Raw genomic sequence first — 25,113 nt, forward strand, 5'->3', positions numbered from 1 at the left:
CAGTGCATGTCAGAGCAAAAACCAAGCCATGAGGTCGAAGGAATTGTCCGTAGAGCTCCGAGACTGGATTGTGTTGAGACACAGATCTGGGGAAGGGTACCAAAAAATGTCTGCAGCATTGAAGGTCCCCAAGAAAACAGTGGCCTCCATCATTCTTAGAGCTAGAGCTGGCCGCCAGGCCAAACGGAGCAATCGGGAGAGAAGGGCCTTGTTTACAAAATATAGAATTACAAAATATTCAAACCAGTTGAAATCAAAGAATGTTGAACACAATGACATTCCATTTCTCGGTCTCCTCAGTTGAATTTCCAAAAACTATTTTCGTATCAGATCATGAGTAGGATTCAACCCAGATAGAAATTATATTTTTCAATCAGAAATCTATGTCCCACTCTGAGTCCTCAACAGCTGGTGAGTCCTCAAGCATGTCAGTGAAGGGGTCCAATTTGCTGTCCTCCAAGTGACTGATGAACTGAAAAAATAATATTTATAATGGTAAAATACAATATGCAAGTATATAGTGCCTTCGGAAAGTATTCAGACCCTTGACTTTTTCCACATTTTGTTACGTTACAGCCTTATTCTAAAATTGATTAAATAAATACAAATCCTCAGCAATCTACACACAATACCCAATAATGACAAAGCAAAAACAGGTTTTTAGAAATGTTTGCAAATTAATAAAAAATAAAAAACAGAAATACCTTATTTACATAAGTATTCAGACCCTTTGCTATGAGACTCGAAATTGAGCTCAGGTGCATCCTGTTTCCATTGATCATACTTGAGATGTTTCTACAACTTGATTGGAGTCCACCTGTGGTAAATTCAATTGATTTGGAAAGACACACACCTGTCTATATAAGGTCCCACAGTTGACAGTGCATGTCAGAGCAAAAACCAAGCCATGAGGTCGAAGGAATTGTCCATAGAGCTCTGAGACAGGATTGTGTCGAGGCACAGATCTGGGGAAGGGTACAAACAAAAATTCTGCAGCATCGAATGTCCACAAGAACACAGTGGCCTCCATCATTCTTAAATGGAAGACGTTTGGAACCACCAAGACTCTTGCTAGAGCTGGCCACCCGGCCAAACTGAGCAAGAGAAGGGCCTTGGTCAGGGAGGTGACCAAGAACCCGATGGTCACTCTGACAGAGCTCTAGAGTTCCTCTGTGGAGATTGGAGAACCTTCCAGAAGGACAACCATCTCTGCAGCACTCCACCAATAAGGCCTTTATGGTAAAGTGGCCAGATGGAAGCCACTCCTCAGTAAAAGGCACATGACAGCCCGCTTGGAGTTTGCCAAAAGTCACCTAAAGACTCAGACATGAGAAACAAGATTCTCTGGTCTGATGAAACTAAGATTTAACTCTTTGGCCTGAATACCAAGCGTCAGTACTTGAGGAAACCTGGCACCATCCCTACGTTGAAGCATGGTGGTGGCAGCAATTTTAGAATAAGGCTGTAACCTACCAAAATGTGGAAAAAGTCAAGGGGTCTTAATACTTTCCGAAGGCACTGTATTCTCTCCATGTACCGATACACTACACTGGGCATAGACCTACAGTATTGCAATCACCTCAATCATATTTCTGTCATGAATGAGTGGTTTGATAATGTTATAGTCTTATTACATACACTCCTGTATTCTTTTTATCAATCACTTCATCCATCACAAACTTTCAAAACAAATATAAAGTATTTTCTCAGCGTGTGCGTACGCACAAACATTCACACACGAGACGACAGGCAATCCATGATTGCTAAATATAAGTATTTTAGATAAGCCTGAAATTTAAATTCCTGCTGGTTTTCTCAATTACAACGGGTGTTGTTGCACTTGCTAGGCAGGGAGAATGGGGTTGCAGACAGGGCCAGGAGTGTGAGTGCAAGTCAATCTGTCTCTGCAACATGCAGGCCACTTTGTCATTGTCCTTTTCAAGAAGCTGCATAGGATTCCATCTTACCCCAGAATAATCCTACAGATCTACAGTGATTTCAGCTCACCTGCTTATTAAGAACAGAGGAAAATGACGACAGTTACCAGACTGCTGCGAGTTACAGCCATCTGGAGGACTGAATGGGGACGCATTGGACGACTGCAGATCTTATGATTTCTCAGATCTTACCAATTATTGAGGATATCCTGTAAAGCAATCTCACAGATACCAGACTGTTGTTGTTAGGGTTTAATGAGTCCATCCAATCTGAACAGACATCATTCCATCAACTTACATGTATCACAAATATTGGCAGGCAAGCACTTTCAGGCAGTTTGTAAAGTCGAACATATACATTTAAATAATATAAAACGCACACAAGCACACTCTTTCATTCAGATAGACATTCACACATACAGTGGGGAAAAAAAGTATTTAGTCAGCCACCAATTGTGCAAGTTCTCCCACTTAAAAAGATGAGAGAGGCCTGTAATTTTCATCATAGGTACACGTCAACTATGACAGACAAAATGAGAAAATAAATTCCAGAAAATCACATTGTAGGATTTTTTATGAATTTATTTGCAAATTATGGTGGAAAATAAGTATTTGGTAAATAACAAAAGTTTCTCAATACTTTGTTATATACCCTTTGTTGGCAATGACACAGGTCAAACGTTTTCTGTAAGTCTTCACAAGGTTTTCACACACTGTTGCTGGTATTTTGGCCCATTCCTCCATGCAGATCTCCTCTAGAGCAGTGATGTTTTGGGGCTGTCGCTGGGCAACACAGACTTTCAACTCCCTCCAAAGATTTTCTATGGGGTTGAGATCTGGAGACTGGCTAGTCCACTCCAGGACCTTGAAATGCTTCTTACGAAGCCACTCCTTCGTTGCCCGGGCAGTGTGTTTGGGATCATTGTCATGCTGAAAGACCCAGCCACGTTTCATCTTCAATGCCCTTGCTGATGGAAGGAGGTTTTCACTCAAAATCTCACGATACATGGCCCCATTCATTATTTCCTTTACACGGATCAGTCGTCCTGGTCCCTTTGCAGAAAAACAGCCCCAAAGCATGATGTTTCCACCCCCATGCTTCACAGTAGGTATGGTGTTCTTTGGATGCAACTCAGCATTCTTTGTCCTCCAAACACGACAAGTTGAGTTTTTACCAAAAAGTTCTATTTTGGTTTCATCTGACCATATGACATTCTCCCAATCCTCTTCTGGATCATCCAAATGCACTCTAGCAAACTTCAGACGGGCCTGGACATGTACTGGCTTAAGCAGGGGGACACGTCTGGCACTGCAGGATTTGAGTCCCTGGCGGCGTAGTGTGTTACTGATGGTAGGCTTTGTTACTTTGGTCCCAGCTCTCTGCAGGTCATTCACTAGGTCCCCCCGTGTGGTTCTGGGATTTTTGTTCACCGTTCTTGTGATCATTTTGACCCCACGGGGTGAGATCTTGCGTGGAGCCCCAGATCGAGGGAGATTATCAGTGGTCTTGTATGTCTTCCATTTCCTAATAATTGCTCCCACAGTTGATTTCTTCAAACCAAGCTGCTTACCTATTGCAGATTCAGTCTTCCCAGCCTGGTGCAGGTCTACAATTTTGTTTCTGGTGTCCTTTGACAGCTCTTTGGTCTTGGCCATAGTGGAGTTTGGAGTGTGACTGTTTGAGGTTGTGGACAGGTGTCTTTTATACTGATAACAAGTTCAAACAGGTGCCATTAATACAGGTAACGAGTGGAGGACAGAGGAGCCTCTTAAAGAAGAAGTTACAGGTCTGTGAGAGCCAGAAATCTTGCTTGTTTGTAGGTGACCAAATACTTATTTTCCACCATAATTTGCAAATAAATTCATTAAAAATCCTACAATGTGATTTTCTGGATTTTGTTTTCTCAATTTGTCTGTCATAGTTGACATGTACCTATGATGAAAATTACAGGCCTCTCTCATCTTTTTAAGTGGGAGAACTTGCACAATTGGTGGCTGACTAAATACTTTTTTTCCCCACTGTATGTACATGCACACACAAATCCATATTGTCCTTTCGGAAAGACTGAACAGACACTGTGCTCTCCCTGATCACACAGAAGTCAGTGTTTCTGCTAGATGGTGCTCTTTAAGGCTTTCTGAATAAACATCATTCTTTGGGAACTTTTCCATAACTTTTGGCTTGCGGAACAGATGCACACTTAAGAAATAAATAATTTGAGAAACTTTAGAATCTCTAATGCTAAATGGATGGAGAAGATACACTAACGTCACGCAATGCTATTAGTACCGAATCACAAATAAAGGGCTGTCGTTTTAAGGCATACTCCACTTGGGGATCTACATCAACAAAATGAGAATACAATTACGGGTACATGCATGAGTTCAATCAAAAACCATGTTGGTCTCTCACACCTCCAACATCCCTGTCATCTGGGTAGGACTAGGCCTAGGGCTAGTCTGCTGGAGTGCCACCTCTTCTGAAACTCCAATATGCCACTCTACGAGGCATATATCGGGTCATTGTTTTACATGGGGTACAATATTTCAAAGCATTCTGAGATAAGGACAGTAAAGGACTGCCTAAGAACAGTAAAATTATTTTGCATAGTGGCTTTCTACACTTCATCGCTATACCCCTCAAATCAGTGCTGGACTCAACCATAACTATCCTGCATCTCCTGACAAGCTAGCTACGCAATATCTATACATATACACATCTATTCAAGTCTTTGTGTCTGCTATTCATAAATGGGGTCTCAGTTGTCCAACAACATGTGAAAGAAGAGTGACTAGAAACTTCATATTGAGAAAAGGAATGCTGTATTCTATGTTGTGAACGTACGACTTCGTTATAGGCATAAACACAGTGCAAATGTATACCTGGAATGATATGTAAACATGACACACGTCAAGAACACAAACCTGCTCTAGCTCACAACTACTGTACCCATCAGCACTGTAGACCAGGTCAAACCAAACCTCTGCAGCATCCCTGAAGACCAGGATCATATTTCAACATTATAGTGCATAATGTTGACTTTCCTTCCTCTGTTAATGTTTACAGAATGTCACTAAAAAAAAGAAAAAAGGAGAAACCAGTAAAAGACTGATTATATTTACTCGGCACATATGCTTTTAAGAAACTGGGATCATGGTTTGAGATCACTCTTCCATAAATAGATACCTCATCAATGGAAACAAATGCAGCAGTACAAGCACAACCTGTGCCATGATATGAGATGCAATAAAGACCCTAGAAAACAACTTAATATTCCACATTATAAAAACACATTTCCAACCACAACCAAAAGACCGAACAGACATTTAGACAGACGATTGTTGCACTTTGTTTTTGATCATGGGTGTCTCTTTCACATTATGGCCAACTCAATACAATGGACCAGCTCAGCCTGAGTGTGTGTTGGTCTCAATCACTATATTCACAGTGAGACACAATGGTCAAAATCCTCCAGCCAAGACGCCAGTGGACAGACAAAAAAAATACAGCTTGATGTGCTATGGTCAGTGTGAGCTCAGTGGTATTGCCATACAGTACAATACTCACATTCTCACCTACACTCTCAAAGACATGCTATCAGTGAGGAACGGTCAGTTGCATTGGGCTACCACAGGTGTCTCCCGGATCTCCAAGATGATGTTGCTGGCTTTTTGAAGAGCCTGAGGAAGGAGAGAAAGGAAGATAAGAAAGGAAGAGCGAGAGAGGATACCGGTGTTAAAGGGAGAAACAGAAAGTACAATACAAAGTGCCTGAGTCTACACCCAGTAAGAGTAGTGGTACCAGTAGCACCCATTCAGTACCTCCAGCATCTGGGCCACCTCTGTCCTCTGTTGTGCTGTATCCTGGGACTCGATAAGCAGCCCCTGCAGCAGGTTCTGTTTGTACAGCTGGCCCACCAGCTCACTCTGCAGATGCTCCTTCACAAAGTTCACCAGGAAGTGCATCACCGTCTTTGGCACACAAGTCCAAAGACACACAGTTAGCTAACACACCAGGACAGACAAGGCTCAACTCAACTCACCACTAACTGGATACATAAATAACACCCCTAGATGCCCTGGAGCTCTGGTCTCTGACCTGTCCTGAATGCTCTTGCGGACGATGAGGAAGTAGCATTTGATGAGGCGTTGGATGACCTCACAGTCTCTCTGCTCCCGGGTACTCAGCTTGCGGGACACCCGCACAGCCTGGCAAACAGAAAAGGGGTCAGATGTTACAATCTGTCACAGATCTAATCACATACAATGCTGCTCTACAGGCTAGCGCTGGATCAGTTCTGACTGCTTAGTCCCACTGCTGATTCCATTACGCACTGTGTCCAGGAGGTTAATGGCCTGGCCCTTCACAGGGCTGCTGAAACCTGCCACTGGCGCCTTCTCCTCCACCACTTTCTCATTCTTCCAGTGTTTCTCTCCATCCTGCAGGTCCTAAAAAAAGAGGTGAAATGAGGGGTTCAATTCAGTTTGACTGTTCTAGTATCGTGTTAAAGTCATTCAAGTAAATTTCACAACTGGCTTAGTGAAATTCCTCAAAAGTGAAGTCCATTCTGGCATGAAAAGACAGCATCACACTCTGGTCAACATTAGGCTCATCTACATGCATGAAAGCAGAACATCTACTTTGAGTGGAGACAGAATTACCTGTTGACTGTTGACAGATGCTGAGACCTGAGCAGCATCAGTGAATTCTGGGTGCTTTGTGTTGATGTAAGCAAGCTCAATTTGAACCAAGTCGTGGACCTGAAACAGATGGGTGCTCAGAATCATCCACAAACACAGACAGACGGCCAGTAAGGAATAGCATTAAAATTGTAGAATAATTATATTCAGTACGTTTTCTGTACTAAATAAAAAAAGTTAATCACAAAAATGAACTGTCTTACCATGTCCTTAGTAATGGGCAAGCGCTTCCTGAGTAAACTAGTTACCACCTCCTCAATGGAGTCGTGCAGCTTGGGAAACCGAAGGAGCTCCTGACAAACACACAGCATGCCAGGTTACATATAGAGAGACAATTATATTACAATTTGCTTTAGGGTTGTCAGATATTTAAGTGTATGCTTTGTAGTATGTGTTGTGCAGTGTGTAGCCTACCTGTGTGCTGTAGGAGGAGCAGTGCTGGATGATCCTCTGTAGCTCCTCGTGGACCAGCTCCACACAGCGCAGGCTGGGATCCTCCAGACGCTTCATCTGCCTCTTCACCAGCAGCTCAAAGGAGATCTCAGGCACAAAGAGGGCCGGCCGCGGACCCTGAGGCACCACACACACAGCCCTCTATTAACATTACATTTACATTTTAGTCATTTAGCAGACGCTCTTATCCAGAGCGAGTGCATACATAATTTCTATTTTTTTCATACTGGCCCCCCGTGCAAACGCCATGCTCTACCAACTGAGCTACATCCCTGCCGGCCATTCCCTCCCCTACCCTGGACGACGCTGGGCCAATTGTGCACCGCCCCATGGGTCTCCCGGTCGCGGCCGGCTACGACAGAGCCTGGATTCATAACTTATGAGCTTCTCTACAGCCATTAGCTTCAATGGAAAACTATTCAAAGATCTGTTTAACCTACACACAGACAATGCAATTGGAGCTGATATGAGATTGGAGCTGGTGGTTATTACCGTAGCATTGCGGATTGCAGTGAGGATGTCGAGCTCCGTTAAGCCCCCCAGGGGGTCGATAGACTGAAGAGTGCGGCCAAAGGTCTCATGAAATATGTAGCAGATCCGAGCCCCTCCGCAGCTGACAAGAGAGGAGGACAGAGGAAGCCGTATCAGTGGCTGTGTGTGAGGGATGTCAACTTCAGATGCAGTCAGCCAGACTGGGTCCATACTTGCTTCACATGCTTGAGGAAATCAATAAATCAGTGAGCGGTACAAGAGCTATTGAAATGAAGCTGCAAGATATGAAATGCCAATACATGAACACCTACAAAATTACAATGAGGGCAAGAAATACAATAAACGCCTGCAACATTTACCTGGAGCTAACTCTGCAGATAGCACTACTGGGTGATTTGAAAAGTCATAGTCAATCGATCAATAATATAATAATACTTTTAGTAAAATTTTTTCTTTAATTTACAATCTGTAGAAACTATGAGAATAGAAAAGATTCCGAACTTTCGTGAAACATCACAGCACAGTTGACAAATATATGCCAAATAGAAATAACAAATGGATGGTGTTAAGAGATTGATGGGAGTCGTTGATTAAAACAACAAGATAACTAATGTAAAATATAGTGTGTCCGTAAAATGTATATAGGTTCAGAACTTCTGTGAAACAGCACAGTTAAAAAAATATGGCAAAATAGAAATCTAACTGGATGGTCTTCAGAGATAGATGGGAGGGGTTGATGGTAGCTGACGGATGAGATTAAAATCAAACAAAATATAACTATTGTAAAATACATTGTGTCCATAAAATGTATATAGTATGTAGAAGCCTAAGTATTGTTGTCCATTATTTTACTCCAATTAGGGGAGGGGTGGTAGGGTTAGGGGAAAATAATAAAGGAACGTTTATATTATATATACACACAGTACCAGTCAAATGTTTGGACACACCTACTCATTCCAGGGTTTCTCTTTATTTTTACTATTTTCTACATTGTAGAATAATAGTGAAGACATCAAAACTATGAAATAACACATGTGGAATCATGTAGTAACCAAAAAAAGTGTTAAACTGATCCAAATATATTTGAGATTCTTCAAAGTATCCACCCTTTGCCTTGATGACAGCTTTGCACACTCTTGGCATTCTCTCAACCAGCTTCATGAGGTAGTCACCTGGAATGGATTTCAATTAACAGGTGTGCCTTGTTAAAAGTTAATTTGTGGAATTTATTTCCTTCTTAATGCGTTTGAGCCAATCAGTTGCGTTGTGACAAGGTAGCGGTGGTATACAGAAGATAGCCCTATTTGGTAAAAGACCAAGTCCATATTATGGCAAGAACAGCTCAAATTAGCAAAGCGAAACGACAGTCCATCACTACTTTAAGACATGAAGGTCAATCAATACGGAACATTTCAAGAACTTTGAAGGCTTCTTCAAGTGGAGTCGCAAAAACCATCAAGCGCTATGATGAAACTGGCTCTTATGAGGACCGCCACAGGAAAGGAAGACCCAGAGTTACCTCTGCTGCAGAGGATAAGTTCATTAGAATAACTGCGCCTCAGATTGCAGCCCAAATAAATGCTTCATAGAGTTCAAGTAACAGACACATCTCAACATCAACTGTTCAGAGGAGACTGCGTGAATCAGGCCTTCACGGTCAAATTGCTGCAAAGAAACCACTACTAAAGGACACCAATAAGAAGAAGAGACTTGCCTGGGCCAAGAAACATGCGCAATAGACATTAGACCAGTGGAAATATGTCCTTTAGTCTGATGTCTTTGTGAGACGCAGAGTAGGTGAACGGATGATCTCTGCATGTGTGGTTCCCACCGTGAAGAATGGAGGAGGAGGTGTGATGGTGTGGGTGTGCTTTGCTGGTGACACTGTCAGTGATTTATTTAGAATTCAAGGCACACTTAACCAGCATGGCTAACACAGCATTCTGCAGCGATACGCCATCCAATCTGGTTTGGGCTTAGTGGGACTATCATTTGTTTTTCAACAGGACAATGACCCAACACACCTCCAGGCTGTGTAAGGGCTATTTGACCAAGAAGGAGAGTGATGGAGTGCTGCATCAGATGACCTGGCCTCCACAATCACCCGACCTCAACCCAATTGAGATGGTTTGGGATGATTTGGAACGCAGAGTGAAGGAAAAACAGCCAACAAGTGCTCAGTATATGTGGGAACTCCTTCATGACTGTTGGAAAAGCATTCCAGGTGAAGCTGGTTGAGAGAATGCCAAGAGAGTGCAAAGCTGTCATCAAGGCAAAGGGTGGCTACTTTGAAGAATCTCAAATATAATTTGATTTGTTCAACACTTTTTTGTTTACTACATGATTCCATATGTGTTATTTCATAGTTTTGATGTCTTCACTATTATTCTACAATGTAGAAAATAGTAAAAATAAAGAAAAACCCTTGAATGAGCAGGTGTGTCCAATCTTTTGACCGGTACTAAAATATATATATATATATATATATATATATATATATATATATATATATATATATATATATATATATATATATATATATATATATATATATATATATCCCAAAAATATGGGGAATTGGAAATGATGCAGACAATTTCATTGATGGAAGCTACAATCTATCTGCAGTATTAAAGCTGTTCTACCCCCTAAAAATATATCAAAAAATAAACACCTGCCTAAGTGAAATGCATTCAGCAGAATAACCATTGTGTGGTGAGTTTTCTGTCACAAGATGGCTGCTGTACAGCATCTAGGTGGTTGGTAGATACTTGGTGGTCAATGATGCGAGTCGCTCTAATACAATATAAAATACTGAAAGATGACTGGTGCCTTGATAAAGTAGCCTAAAGCTGTTGAACTACTCACAGCTCAGATGTCTGGATGTGCGTGGCGGTGCCCTCGATGGTTTTGCAGTAGTCGCTGGCAAATTTGGTGACGATCTGCAGCAGGGTGGCGCTGTGGTCCTCTACAGGCTGGCCGTAGCTGCTGAGCCGGGCCTGGTACTGGGCACTTAGCACCGTCACACGGGTCTTCACCTCCGGCAGGCAGTCCCGGATGTGGTGCATGAGCAAGCGGCTCAGGGTGCAGGCCAGGTAGCGAGAGCTGCAGCGGGAGGCCAGAGACGGGTAGTGGCACTGGAGGAAGGCCTGCTCGTCCCGCGCCATGTCCTCTATGCTTTTCTGGGTGTTGATGTCATGCTGGCTCCTGGCAGGGAGAGAGGTGGAGAGTGACAGCTGGAGTTACAGAAGACTTCACAGTGGCTCTGCGTAATCAAATAGTCACCAGTTATCTCCAGCATAGCAGGAAATGATACACCTCAATTATAGGATGAAGCACTTTTGAAATGGCTGTTACTGTAGCTGTAGCTGTAAAGTTTCCTTAAAACTAATCTTCAGCACTCTGGGGGAGTGTGCTAGCCTCCTGACTTCAGACAGACTTCCCTGGGGGTTGCTATGATTGACTCAGCTCAGTGAAATTACTTCTGAAAATGACTTACCATTTCAGCCTCTGAGGGGTGGATATATTTTTTGCAATTCTGCACCCTTGGTGAAAAATTACTCACATAACTCATACATCAGCCCTGTGCTAGAACCCAATGAGTAAGACATGGCACACATATTTCAGCAAGGTGTGTGAGAACCTAATATCGATCTCAAAGTGTGGAGACATAAATCTTTAATTGCTGAATGATTGTTTGGCAGATGCAACCAAATTGAGCTGGTGAATAGCAGGGACATTGGAACATTTGCTGTTTATAGCTTTAAGGTCTCTGAGGGTACCAGAGTTAATTTAACGACCATAATGATTCAGATCCTTCATACTCAGTCTGATAGATATGTGGTACATTGGTCAAATTTTTGTATGCCATCTTCCACTGCTATGGAGCTGCATCTTTTTAAGCATCGAGGTGACATCATCCAGTAAGAATTCGATACGTCTGTTAGATAAGTTATAGGTATACGATATAGACAAACCTGTTGACCACTCCCACAATTCCAAGCCGCACTGGAATGACCCGACCCAGTAAGACCTCCAGAGCATCTGTCCCTGCGTCCATCAGGTCCAGCTTACTGACCACCAGCAGTGTTCCCACGGCCTGCAAGACACACATGGGCACAAAAGCTGGGTAAAGACACATCCCTTTTGTCTATGGCTCGCTCTCTCTATATATACACAATAGCAGCACTTGAATGGCAGTTCATTATGTCCTCTAAAATGTGTTGTGTATATAGGAGTCACTAATCTTAAAGTTTACTGAGGTCAAACCTAAAAAGTAACATTGACCAGGTTTACTGACATTTATATCAATGAACAATCAATACATATACACTGAAAATACATTAAATGAAAAATTAAGGAGCATAAGTGTACAGTATGCCTCACCATCTGGGTCGACCTCACGGGCCAGTTTGAGGGCATCAGAGGTGGCCAAGTCAGAGTTGGCAGGAGACACTGAGAGGTTAAGGGAGTTGGGGTTGGAGATGAAGGATAGGACCATCTCTTGGACTTGAGCTTCTATGTCCTCTGGCTGGTCTCCAACTGGAACCTTGAACATCAACAATACATAAATAAATAACTCTACATTACTGTAAATAAATATACACATGTATTTGTTTTCAAAAATCATAGTTGTGCATATTCAAGTAAGTGGGATTAACACACTGGATGGGTTTACCTTGGTTATTCCTGGCAAGTCAACCAGTGTAAGATTGAGGACATAAGGAGAGAAAATCTTCAAATAGATGGGCTCAGGGCTGATTCCCTAGGGGCCACGAGAGGAAATATGGATGGAGAGAGAAGCAGATAAATTAAATCAGTAGCTCATAAACTAGAGATAAGCCATATTTATCCACAACTATTTATCCTAACCTTGTTGCCTCCCGAGCTACGTTCAGTCTCTTCTTCAATCTCCTTGCGAATCTCCAGGAAATCTGTGAAAACCTATAATGCAAACAGAGAGATGGGATACTTAGCGAGCTAAGTCAGCCATTGGCAAGGCCATCAGAAGCTAGATAAAGGTATCTGCCATTCAACTGTATTAGGGCAACATTTTGGAGTGACAGTGGAATCAACCAATCACATTTTGACTTAATGAGGGGACCGTTTTCACAAAAACATATGGAAACTTCTGCCTTCTTGAAGTCCAACAGGTCACTGCGCATTAGCGAGCAGTAGTTGTCCCACGGTCTAACTAGCTAGCTTTTGTTGTCAGCTAGTTTGCACCGGCTGCAGCAGGTGTTATCAAAAATGATTTTGCTGCTAATTTGTTATCGTCTCCCTTTTCAAGAATAACTTTCAACAAGAAGTTATGTTTTAAATGATCATCATCTGGTGAGTGGAACTGTGTTTTTTATTGCAGCGCGCTTGCTGTTGTTAGCCATCTCTTTGAAAATAACTTGTGTGTGAAATATTGTTGCATTTAAAGTGGAACTGACAGCATTTTAGCAACATGAAATCTTATTAAAATCTGTTCATATACACCCCCAAGAAGAATTACACTTTTCAAAAAACAATTGACAAGCGACCACTTAGATATGGTCATTTTCAAGTTTTCATAAATTCTTAGTAAATTACGTATACTAAGGCATTTGTGAAAATTCTATAGCAATATAGAGTGGGGAAGGGAGCGTGCGTTTGAACAATTAAGACACTGCAGTAAATAAAACTGAATAAAAACATAAATCTTGTCCAGGACCAGAGTCTACACAGATCGGTGCGCTATAGCCAATCAGAGCTACAGTAGACCTTTATACAAACAAGCCATTTGCCACACGGGCCTGCCATCATTCACTTTGAACTGGACTGTGTGTTTACAGGCAGTTGCAACAGCGCAACTTTAGATCATTAGAAAGCATTCGCCAAAAGCCACTAAATACACCTGAATGGATTTCAGTAAATATGTAAACACCACGGGAGTCCTCTTACATTTGGGAACTTTACAGTCCTATTGATCAAACAACCATGAAAAAAGGTAGGGTCTCTCTCCCTCAGTTATCCACATCAACAACAACAAGAACAACAACTAATGCTAGCCAGAGCAAGATGAGCTCAAATCTAACGAAGGAACATTAGATAAACCCTCTCAAACCTTTTCAGCTAGTTGGCCGAAAAACAATATGAAGGGAAAAAGTCAGTCACTCACCCACTCCTCCAATGGCATGACATCCTCCTAGCAGCTAGCTAGCTACCTAACGTTAGGCTCTGTGTTTTAAGCTTGCTACATAAATAGATACGCTAGCCTATTAGCCACGTTAGGACTGACTTGTGATCATTGCCTTTGATTGTATTGACATTCCCAGCCTTAGTTACATTCGTCTGTTTTTTGTCCAGAATATTGAGTCATTGAAAATGAAACAGTGCATCCCGAATGGAGGCAGCAAACAATGTACCAGGCCAGCTGTGATTTACAACCTGATAGTAATGTTTTTTGGACTACCAAGAAATGTATTGGTGAATTATATGAATCATACATTGAACTGTCTCCATCTATTCTGCCAACAATGCCTTAGTGTACGTCATGGAACATTGAGTCAAATATAACCTATTTTTAAAATATCTTATAAAGTTGGTTTTGTAGCATAAACTGGCAATTTGATATTTTTGACTGATATTATGATTGTCTGTTTCATATCTGCAAAGTAGTTAAAACGCTGTCAGTTCCACTTTAAAACTTTAGGTCACCGCTTATGTTGTGTGCTAAACGTGAAATGTTTTTTGCAATGGGAAGTAATAGTTGTAAATTTCGATTGGGAAATGCTTAATGGTTGCGTTTTTGTATTCTTATGATTGGGACCTATTGGCTTATTATGTCCAAGTTTATGGACTGCTTATCCTTTAACATCATGCTGTGTGTGACTGCTGTCTTTACATCTGCCCTATGCAGTGGTGCCTGGAGAAGTGGGTATACTCAAATTTTGCCAAAAAAGTTCCCAAAAGGCCCGCCCAGCAAAGGAAAGGCACCCTGTGTGAAAACGTATATGTTTTCCTATGTATTAAAAAAATGAGTTCTCCTACCGATTTTTCTGATTTTCACTCTCAAAATCACACTTTTTTTTTTTATTGAAAAAATACCAACATTTGATCGCCTAAGTCCACAACAATGATTAAAACCACATAAATCTGATTGGGTGGACCTGCCAGGGCCTGGCTCCCCAGTGGGTGGGCCTCTGTCCACCCAGGCCCATCCATGTCTACGCCCCTGATGCAAACAGGCATGACGACAATTGCGCATTACAAACAGCCTACTAAACAACACTACGGACTAAACTTTTCCAATACCTGGTTTGCATACCCATTGTTGCCTTAGTCAGCATTTACTGGTATATTTAAGTTGAAACGTCTTTCCTACCCTACCGATGTCATTCTTCTGTTAGCTGCTCCATGCCAAAACCAGCTGAGAGCTGCACACTCTTGCTGCCTGCAGATGACATTCCACTGAAACTAGGCTATGTGTGCGGCGCGCATGTGAATATATTTGTCTATTGTACTACATAATTGATACTGTAAGCCGTATACCTCCACTACACTACTTTGATACACATCAGTAGAGATTACGTGAGTATAAGCAATGCCCACTGAAAAGAAAGTGGGTATACGGCTTATACCTGCGTATACCCTCCACTACACCACTGGCCCTTTTTGTTTTACAAAAAGTGCCCTCTCCTACATGAATGCACTGGTCTTACGGTTGCTGTCCTTTCAGAATCACAAACCTGTCACACTGCGCCACTGCGCAAACATGTCTATAATAGATATAAAGGCTGTTAAGATATTCATGTTTCAAGAAAGGAGTGTATATATTTGGCCTGGCGAAGCGGTTTTATGTGCTGACTGACTGGAAGCTGATAATTTAGTTTTTTTACTCCGCTGGTCTCGGGAAGAAATTACGAGTCCTCACTGTCTGAGACCAAGTCAAGACCGAGTACAACTATATCCGACACTGAGACAAGACCAAGACACTCAAGATGTGGTCTCGAGACCGGACTCGAGAACTACAACACTGGAGATACAGTACCAAGACTCTCAGACAATGCAATGCCGTTCTAAAAATATGGAAACACTCACAATGTTCATTGCAAAACAGCTAAATAGACGTGCATAGCGAATGATGGTGCCACATACCTGGTTCTGGCTGTGAAGGAACGTGCCCCATTCCTCAGCCTTAATCCCTTGACAAAATATCAAGGAATGAGTGTAAAATAATGTGCAAACATAAAGGAAATATTAATATCACATAAAACATAGACTTGGATGGGGTTTATCAGAATAGAAGGCATTATGACAGAGACAAAGAGTTTGTAAGTTGATGTGATGATTAGACAGAGGAAATGAAAGACGATGAGGATGACAAGACGATATTAAGACGAATGACAACACAACAGGTCCATGCAGTTAAACTATGGAATTAAAGACCTGGGTAGCAGTTTGCATTTTGTTTTACTCCATTTCCTGAGAAAAGCAGTGAAGAAGGGAAAGTAAATATAATGTTAGAAAAGAGAGACAAAATCTCTGAAAGACCACTTGGGCTTTATCCAGTGAGTGAAACTACATGCATGCAAGATAATATTGAAATTCATTGAATAATGTCGACTGGACTGGGTTTGGTTTGTGTAAGTGTGTCCAGTGTACTGTATGTCTGCGAGAAGCAACATGAGATAGCATTTAAAGTGACAATCACATCTCTGTTTCTGTGTCAAGTCCATACCATTTTCTTGCAGAATCCTCTCCGCCAATGGGGGCACATTAACCAGCTGTAACACTAGGGGTCGCCGTGTGACTATCCCTTCCAACCAGGCTCTCCAACACAGAACTCTTGCCACTGCTCTGATTTTAGAAAGGCTTTGACACTTAACTACATTAATGATTCATTGCTATTATTTATACTTTCTCCATCTCCCTGGACACTGACCTGTTCATTTCAACAACAACACAATTACCCAGTGTAACAGGTAACAGTTGATTCTTGCATTTTTATTCTGTACTGACCTGCGATCCAACCACCACTATCTGAGGCAGCTATATGATCTCTGCCCCCACTGTCATGAAGACTTCCTGGAGCCGGTTGCTGATGGGAATTAGAGCCTCCATCTCTTAGGACTGGACACTACAGTTGGCAAGAGAAAATAAAATAAGCAATGGTCATCAGTCTCTGTAATCCCTTACAAAAGCAAAAACAAGAGACCTCTTACAGATACTTGATAAACCGGTGTACAGGCACAAGCAAAAAACACATAATAGCTTAGTGTTTGTTGTTGTGATTCATAAGCTCTTGTGATGATAACCAACACATTACATAAGAAGGGTGGTCAGAATTTGGAAGGGAGAGGAAAGGAATTCAGACCCTACTGAGAGAACACTGGAATCACTTGGGGTTGACGGTTGATTTAGTGATCACAGATATAGCTTGCTTGCTAGCTACTGCTTGCTTTGAAGATAGCTTGCTTTGAAGATAGCATATCTAGTCTAGCTAGTTAACCCAGCTTGCTTATGAACCTCTGTGACCCCCTATCATGCAATAATGTAGGCCTCATTTCACAAACTAGACAGATTTTAAGCATAGCAAAGTCTGCATATCTTTCGGTATGCAACATGATTTTGTTATGAAGGGGATTAAACGAAGATGCTGCTGGACGTCCTACTAGCTTAGCCTATTCAGGCCAAGATGCTCTGTGATGATGGGGAAGCAAGGAAAGTGGTTAACTAACGTTAACTGTTTCCTTACCGGAGGAGGACACGGTGACGACTTTCCTCTCAATCCAAGAAGAACATGCTCACTTCATACTGTAATGATAACTACAGTAACTGAAGTTCTATATTATCTACTATTTAGCGTTGTCTGTATTTTTTGCGACTACAAACCGGTTTGCGTTGAAGGCGGCATTGAAAATTGGGTGTCCTCAAGTCATTTTAGAAAGAGGTGATTGGTCATTGAGCGTGATTCGTATATTTATTTGTTAGCTGATTGGTTTAAATACAGTTCTCTCAGCATTTTGAAAACGCCCTCAGCACTCTTTTCTTTTGCAAAGCAATTCAAAACTAACAGAGTATACAAACAACAGTCAGGGGCATACAGACAATACATTATATAAAGACCTTGTAAAAAGTACAAACATTCAGTTTTGATAGTTTTTTGTTATGAGAAGAAGAAATTGTGTTTATATATCGTTCAATTTAATTCTAAAAAATAATAAACAAGAGGTTTTCGACTCAAATGTACATGTATGAATATGGAATTTTGCTAAAATAACAATGAGGTTGATTAAGAAGAAATGCTTCGCATAGTCTTTGCTATACTTTGTAAAAACCAAATATCACATTTTCAAGTAGAAGGGCAAAATTAGTATGCATATGATCTAAAACAAATCTACAGATAACGCCCTTCACACGCAGATGTTCCTTGTACTTTTTGGCCAATTAAAATATTTCCTATTACATGGCACACTCACCTCCCTCCTCTTTTTACAAGTGACATCACACCTTTTTCTTGAAAAAACAAACAAAACAAAATACATTTGGCAGTAAATATTCCAACTCAGGTCCAAATATAATACACTTACGTCAGCTCCTTGTGACTGCAACACAAAGGCGTGTTAACGAGAGTCAGCATGACACAAGAGCTGCGCAAATGTGCTTCGTGGAAGTCCAATCTAGGTGATTTCTAGATCAGATAATTACTGCACTTTGCCCCGTCGGACTCGTGAACAAGTAGCACACCTTTTGATTAAAAAACAACAACAGCAAAGGGTCGTGTCTAGACAAATAAGATAGGCAAACCTAATCTACCAATTTGTAATCAAAGTAGTTAGCTAGTTAATGAGAAATAATTATTCGAGAGAACAACAGTTTCCCCTCTGCATCTCTGTCGGGTACGTGTCTGAAGCCAAAGTAAAAGGTAAACGATTTGATTTTCCTCAAGATAGCCAGCTAGCCAACGTTAGTTATAGCTAAGATAGCCAGCTAGCCAACATTAGCTATAGCTAGTTCTTACCTAGCCAATATCTCTCAGGTCATGTGGAAATTGAACAGTTAGCAAGAAGTATAGCTGGGTTACCAATATTTGCCTTTTCTGTATTCCACTAGAATTTCTAGTGATCATCATGATTCATGGTCAAAGCCTGTCACACATCCCAAGCATCCTGCCATTGACTTATTCTCTCATCAGCACATATGGCGTCTCGGAAGAAGGTGCTACTTAAGGTCATAATCCTTGGAGACTCAGGGTGAGTTGAAAACTTGCATTTTGAAACCTGTTCATTCCAAATTATCCTTCCCACAGATCAGTCTTACTTACTTCATGTACACTGGGTTTCCCCCATTTGTTGGTTAATGTGCCTAAAGATGATTTGACCTAATTTTGTCCCTGCATATGTTTGCTCATCAGTCTCCTCTCTATCTCCACACTGACAGAGTTGGAAAGACCTCTCTCATGAAGCAATATGTGAATAAGAAGTTCAGCAATCAGTATAAGGCCACAATCGGTGCTGACTTTCTTACAAAATAAGTGATGGTGGATGACAGGCTGGTGACAATGCAGGTAATGGACTCAGCCTATCTCTATCCTTGACCATGCATATTTTCTAACATATACAGTGGGGGAAAAAGTATTTAGTCAGCCACCAATTGTGCAAGTTCTCCCACTTAAAAAGATGAGAGAGGCCTGTAATTTTCATCATAGGTACACGTCAACTATGACAGACAAATTGAGAAAACAAAATCCAGAAAATCACATTGTAGGATTTTTAATGAATTTATTTGCAAATTATGGTGGAAAATAAGTATTTGGTCACCTACAAACAAGCAAGATTTTTGGCTCTCACAGACCTGTAACTTCTTCTTTAAGAGGCTCCTCTGTCCTCCACTCGTTACCTGTATTAATGGCACCTGTTTGAAGTTGTTATCAGTATAAAAGACACCTGTCCACAACCTCAAACAGTCACACTCCAAACTCCACTATGGCCAAGACCAAAGAGCTGTCAAAGGACACCAGAAACAAAATTGTAGACCTGCACCAGGCTGGGAAGACTGAATCTGCAATAGGTAAGCAGCTTGGTTTGAAGAAATCAACTGTGGGAGCAATTATTAGGAAATGGAAGACATACAAGACCACTGATAATCTCCCTCGATCTGGGGCTCCACGCAAGATCTCACCCCGTGGGTCAAAATGATTACAAGAACGGTGAGCAAAATCCCAGAACCACACGGGGGGACCTAGTGAATGACCTGCAGAGAGCTGGGACCAAAGTAACAAAGCCTACCATCAGTAACACACTACGCCGCCAGGGACTCAAATCCTGCAGTGCCAGACGTGTCCCCCTGCTTAAGCCAGTACATGTCCAGGCCCGTCTGAAGTTTGCTAGAGTGCATTTGGATGATCCAGAAGAGGATTGGGAGAATGTCATATGGTCAGATGAAACCAAAATAGAACTTTTTGGTAAAAACTCAACTCGTCGTGTTTGGAGGACAAAGAATGCTGAGTTGCATCCAAAGAACACCATACCTACTGTGAAGCATGGGGGTGGAAACATCATGCTTTGGGGCTGTTTTTCTGCAAAGGGACCAGGACGACTGATCCGTGTAAAGGAAAGAATGAATGGGGCCATGTATTGTGAGATTTTGAGTGAAAACCTCCTTCCATCAGCAAGGGCATTGAAGATGAAACGTGGCTGGGTCTTTCAGCATGACAATGATCCCAAACACACCGCCCGGGCAACGAAGGAGTGGCTTCGTAAGAAGCATTTCAAGGTCCTGGAGTGGCCTAGCCAGTCTCCAGATCTCAACCCCATAGAAAATCTTTGGAGGGGAGTTGAAAGTTTGTGTTGCCCAGCGACAGCCCCAAAACATCACTGCTCTAGAGGAGATCTGCATGGAGGAATGGGCCAAAATACCAGCAACAGTGTGTGAAAACCTTGTGAAGACTTACAGAAAACGTTTGACCTGTGTCATTGCCAACAAAGGGTATATAACAAAGTATTGAGAAACTTTTGTTATTGACCAAATACTTATTTTCCACCATAATTTGCAAATAAATTCATAAAAAATCCTACAATGTGATTTTCTGGATTTTTTCCCCCTCATTTTGTCTGTCATAGTTGACGTGTACCTATGATGAAAATTACAGGCCTCTCTCATCTTTTTAAGTGGGAGAAATTGCACAATTGGTGACTGACTAAATACTTTTTTCCCCCACTGTATGTATAGTATATCAACGTCCTAATCAGTGGCGATTTTAGCATATAAATCTTAATGGGGCAAACACAAGCAATTTGTTTTACAACACAACACTAAACAATACATTAAATGCACTATAACGGTGACAAACGGTGCCCAAAAAAGCTTTCCTTTCAGCACCATAGAGTGAATCCTTACCACTGCTACACCTGGCTATCATTCAGCCTCATTTACTGACTTTTTAAAAACCTTAGCTGATATTGCTGACTTGCTTAAACAAATATGGTTTCTACTGACTCCTTGTAGATTTGTGTAACTCGAATAAGAACCGCCTTTTCCTTCTATAATAATAACGAATGGTGATTTAAGTTTTGAACCATACAAACATTATTACATTTATGTTCAATAAATGTGTTCTTATATCATTAACACTTAGCTCTAAGTATAAGCAAGTGCAAGCAAACGAGCTGCGATGAGGTAGGCCTATTTGTTCAGCTCTTTCTAAATGGACAGCGACACATTGATAGATTTTAGTTCAGATAAATTTAGCAAGATGTTGAGGCCTTAACTTTACTTTTTTTTTTTAAGTCACCACACAGAGAGAGACGGACTCAGCGGTTAGCCTACCATTTGAAATATTTTATTATGTGGTCTAAAAAGGAAGGAAAATAGAATCACAAGGATCCACTTTTATAGACAATATGCCGACGCGCACAGTGCATTGTGCAAACAAAACAACCCTCGCAATATCAACTGGAATTACATGGGTCTATTACTGAACCTTTTGTTGAAAAAAATATATTGGAATGGGAAGAGACTGTCAAACATGGTTACAGACCCAACAACATTAAATAGTATCCCCTCCCTGTGAATAAAAGCACATTAGCTAATTATAATGCACAAAGTAAGCAAAACAATTAAATGCACCATTCTAACATTGCCTAAAATGATGAATGAGATACTAATGAGATGGACCTATATAAGGTCCTTCTTGTGGGCAAACTTGTGTAATTGCCACACTTTAATGTGTGCTATATTTCTGGCAAGCAGGTACCTATTCTCCTCTGTTTATTGGTTGTGAAGGTCAGGGCTTGTCTATATGGGGTGTCTAGCTGAGCCACAATGTTTGATTTCCCCAGTAATCCGAGTTTAAAGGTCCTGAACAGTCATTCTGAAAATTACTTTTTCTCTCATGGCTAACTACCAGGAAGATTGAAAAGACAGGCTGTGGCCAGGAAGCTTATATTAACGAGCTCGACTTGACTGACGGTTCTTTCAAACGCCTATGTCAAGCAACTTGGATGCACTCAAAGAAAGAGACCAAGTTTGTATGCTGCTGTATTAACTCAACCATGAGACATCCATGTCTTCATCACTGGAAACGATAAATAGTTGAGTTTGATATCATTAACAAATAGGGTTGTCAAACTATTAAAACATTTCTTGAATAAAAAGTTTTAAAGTAATTAAATAGTTTTACCTTTAACGTCAATTATCTAAAAACGCGTAAACGCCTCCCCAAATATTTTGCATATGTTGTAGCTTAGACCCTATTTTACATCATCTGAGGTGTTTGTGTTGTGCCCGTCATCAGTTGAGACAGCATACTCTTGAATACAGTGTGGGTCTCATTTCAATCATAGAAATAGAATTAATAGAATGTACATATCCCTTCAGACCAATGCAATTTAGCTGGTACATCATTAAAATGTTCACTTCCAATTACTACCACAGAGATGGCCGCCGGTCAACCCACAGTTGAACGTCAACTTAAATGGGAATGTATATTAAATTATCTATATTTTTATTATTTCAAAAGGGTTCCTATGGAAGATTGACCGTATAATTTAAAACTACTAAAATTCCCATTGGTCAACATTTTCTGATGTGTGGACCTCTAACCATCTTTGTGGTACATTTATCAGCCAAAACATGACACCCACCCTCTATTCAAGAGCAACACCTCAGATTATGTAAAATAGGTTTAAGCTAAAATACATGCAAAAATGATAGTTTACACATTTTTAGATAATTGACCATTTCTATTAAAAAACAATTTTTAAAGAAATTATAGAATAGTTTGACAACCCTGTTTTGTAAGCTTTGAAATGATATCAAACACAACCGTTTATCTTTTCCAGAATTGAAGGAATGGATGTCTCATGGAGTGGGGTCTCCAAAATGGGTCAACTTTGAGTACATCTATCTCCTAAATGTTTTGGCATTCAGGTCCAAAAAGTTACTTTCTGACCTCTTCTACCATGTAGTGTATGGAAAGTTTCATTCAAATCAAAGGGGTGCGGTTAAAATGTGATTGAAATCAAATGGAACAACCCTACAACAAAACCTTTTAGACTGTGTTAACACAGGCAGCCCAATTCTGATCCATTTGCCCAATTATTGCCAAAAGATCTGATCTGATTGGTCCAACGACCGATAATTGGGAAAAAGATTAGAATTGGACTGTTTGTGTAAACGCAGCCTAAGTCAATCCTTTCTCTATTATGTAACATGGTCCCTTTGGCTGTCTTGAGGTGCATGTAGTGGTGAGTTCAGTTGTTGTGAATTTCATCATTTTTTACTAGCTCTGGGACACTGCAGGGCAGGAGAGATTCCAGTCGTTGGGCGTTGCTTTCTATCGAGGTGCAGACTGTTGTGTCCTTGTGTATGATGTTACCGCTCCCAAACACCTTCAAGACTCTTGAAAGATGGCGAGACGAGTTCCTGATTCAAGCCAGCCCTTGTGACCCAGAGAACTTCCCCTTCGTTGTGCTCGGCAACAAGATTGACTTGGAGAACAGGCAGGTCTGTGCATATGCCCAGATGTGTGAATTATGTGAAGTTGTGCCATGCTGCATAGTTACCTCAAAGTTTTTGGTTTGCTGTGTAAAATGTCATTTGTAAATATAAATATTATATTACTGACCAGGTGACGACCAAGCGAGCCCAGGCGTGGTGTACAAGTAAAAGCAGTATACCATATTTCGAGACAAGTGCGAAGGAGGCCATTAATGTTGATCAAGCCTTCCAGACTATTTGCCGAAATGCTCTCAAACAGGTAGGCCTATGCTGATTGAATTTAGATAATGTTAAACTAATGACACAACTTTCACACTCAAAGAACAATTGATTGATACAGATACAAACATGCATTCACAGACAAAGCTTTTTTTTCATTTCTAGGAATCAGAAGTAAAGACTTATGATTTCCCAGATCAGACTGAGGGATGACACACCAGCCTCCTCCAGTGATGGCTGCAGCTGCTGAGGAAGGAAAAATGATGAATCCACATTTATGTTTGATTGAAGGGGGGGGAGACTACAAGAATGTACATTCCTACCGTTTTATGTCTTCCCATACGAGAGATCTCATATGAAAAATGCAAATCTCCCCGTTTTTCTCTTTGAAGTCGTTTTTCTCCGTGACACAAACTGAACATCAGTTACATCAATTTCAGTCTTTTCACCAAGACAACTGGCTTTGTACTTGTCAAACATTTGTTTTTTATACTCATCAGTCATGCCATAACATACATTTTCTCGGGGAGACATCCAATGCAGATTCTCCCTTGTCAACATGCCTTCCATTTTGGTTGTGTTCACGGTGTTTGTCATGGCAGTCATAACTACTATTCTTCCCCTTTTTAAAGAACTTGGTGTCACATCATCATTCCCACTTATCTGCACTACTATTGTATTTACTCTTCAAGGAGGTTAATACTTATGTACAGCATATTTGCATGAACAATGGAGAAGAAATGGAAGACAGTTTTGAGCTGCTGATTTGAAATAGTGTAGAAATGGGACTCAAGTGTGACAGTGTGTGTGTACAGTAGGTGGTGGGAGAGGAGACAAAGCTCTCACTAGGAAATCCAATATGATCAACAATGTGTGCTGTATCTCTCTAATATGGATAATGCAGTCAGAGGCAAATTCCTGTTATCAAGTCATATTGATTATACAAAACAGACATCTTGTTAGATGCGAGTTGAAATAGCTTTTCCCAGCTAAGGATGTTCAATATGCAGGGCAAAGCACATCCTGCTATCATAGATAAGGCAGAACGTCGCTCTCACACACAATCTGACCTTATGATTTGTATATTTTTTAAACCATCCCATGTATAATATATACAAATACAACCATATGCAGGTCCTCATCAGTTGTATATAACAAATGTATACGGTTGTATGGAGAAGTGAAATATAATCCCTATATCTTTAATATAAATTGTTAAATAACTTCCTGACAGTTGAATAAAAAGGTAGAATTATGACAGGAGTATTTGAGGTAGATTGTGCTTTTTTCATACTAGGGCTAGGCCTGTTGAGTTGTACTGTATTTGGAATTTAGGGAAAAA

The 25,113-nt window shown here is 40.9% G+C and overlaps 2 pseudogenes; one reads left to right on the forward strand and one right to left on the reverse strand.

Moving 5' to 3' along the window:
- Positions 1-5,039: 5,039 nt before the first annotated feature.
- Positions 5,040-17,447, reverse strand: LOC121584830 (annotated as a pseudogene).
- A 676-nt stretch (positions 17,448-18,123) lies between these two features.
- Positions 18,124-25,034, forward strand: LOC121584828 (annotated as a pseudogene).
- Positions 25,035-25,113: the final 79 nt, after the last annotated feature.

This window comes from Coregonus clupeaformis, chromosome 16 (assembly GCF_020615455.1).
Source record: "Coregonus clupeaformis isolate EN_2021a chromosome 16, ASM2061545v1, whole genome shotgun sequence".
Taxonomy (NCBI): Eukaryota; Metazoa; Chordata; class Actinopteri; order Salmoniformes; family Salmonidae; genus Coregonus; species Coregonus clupeaformis.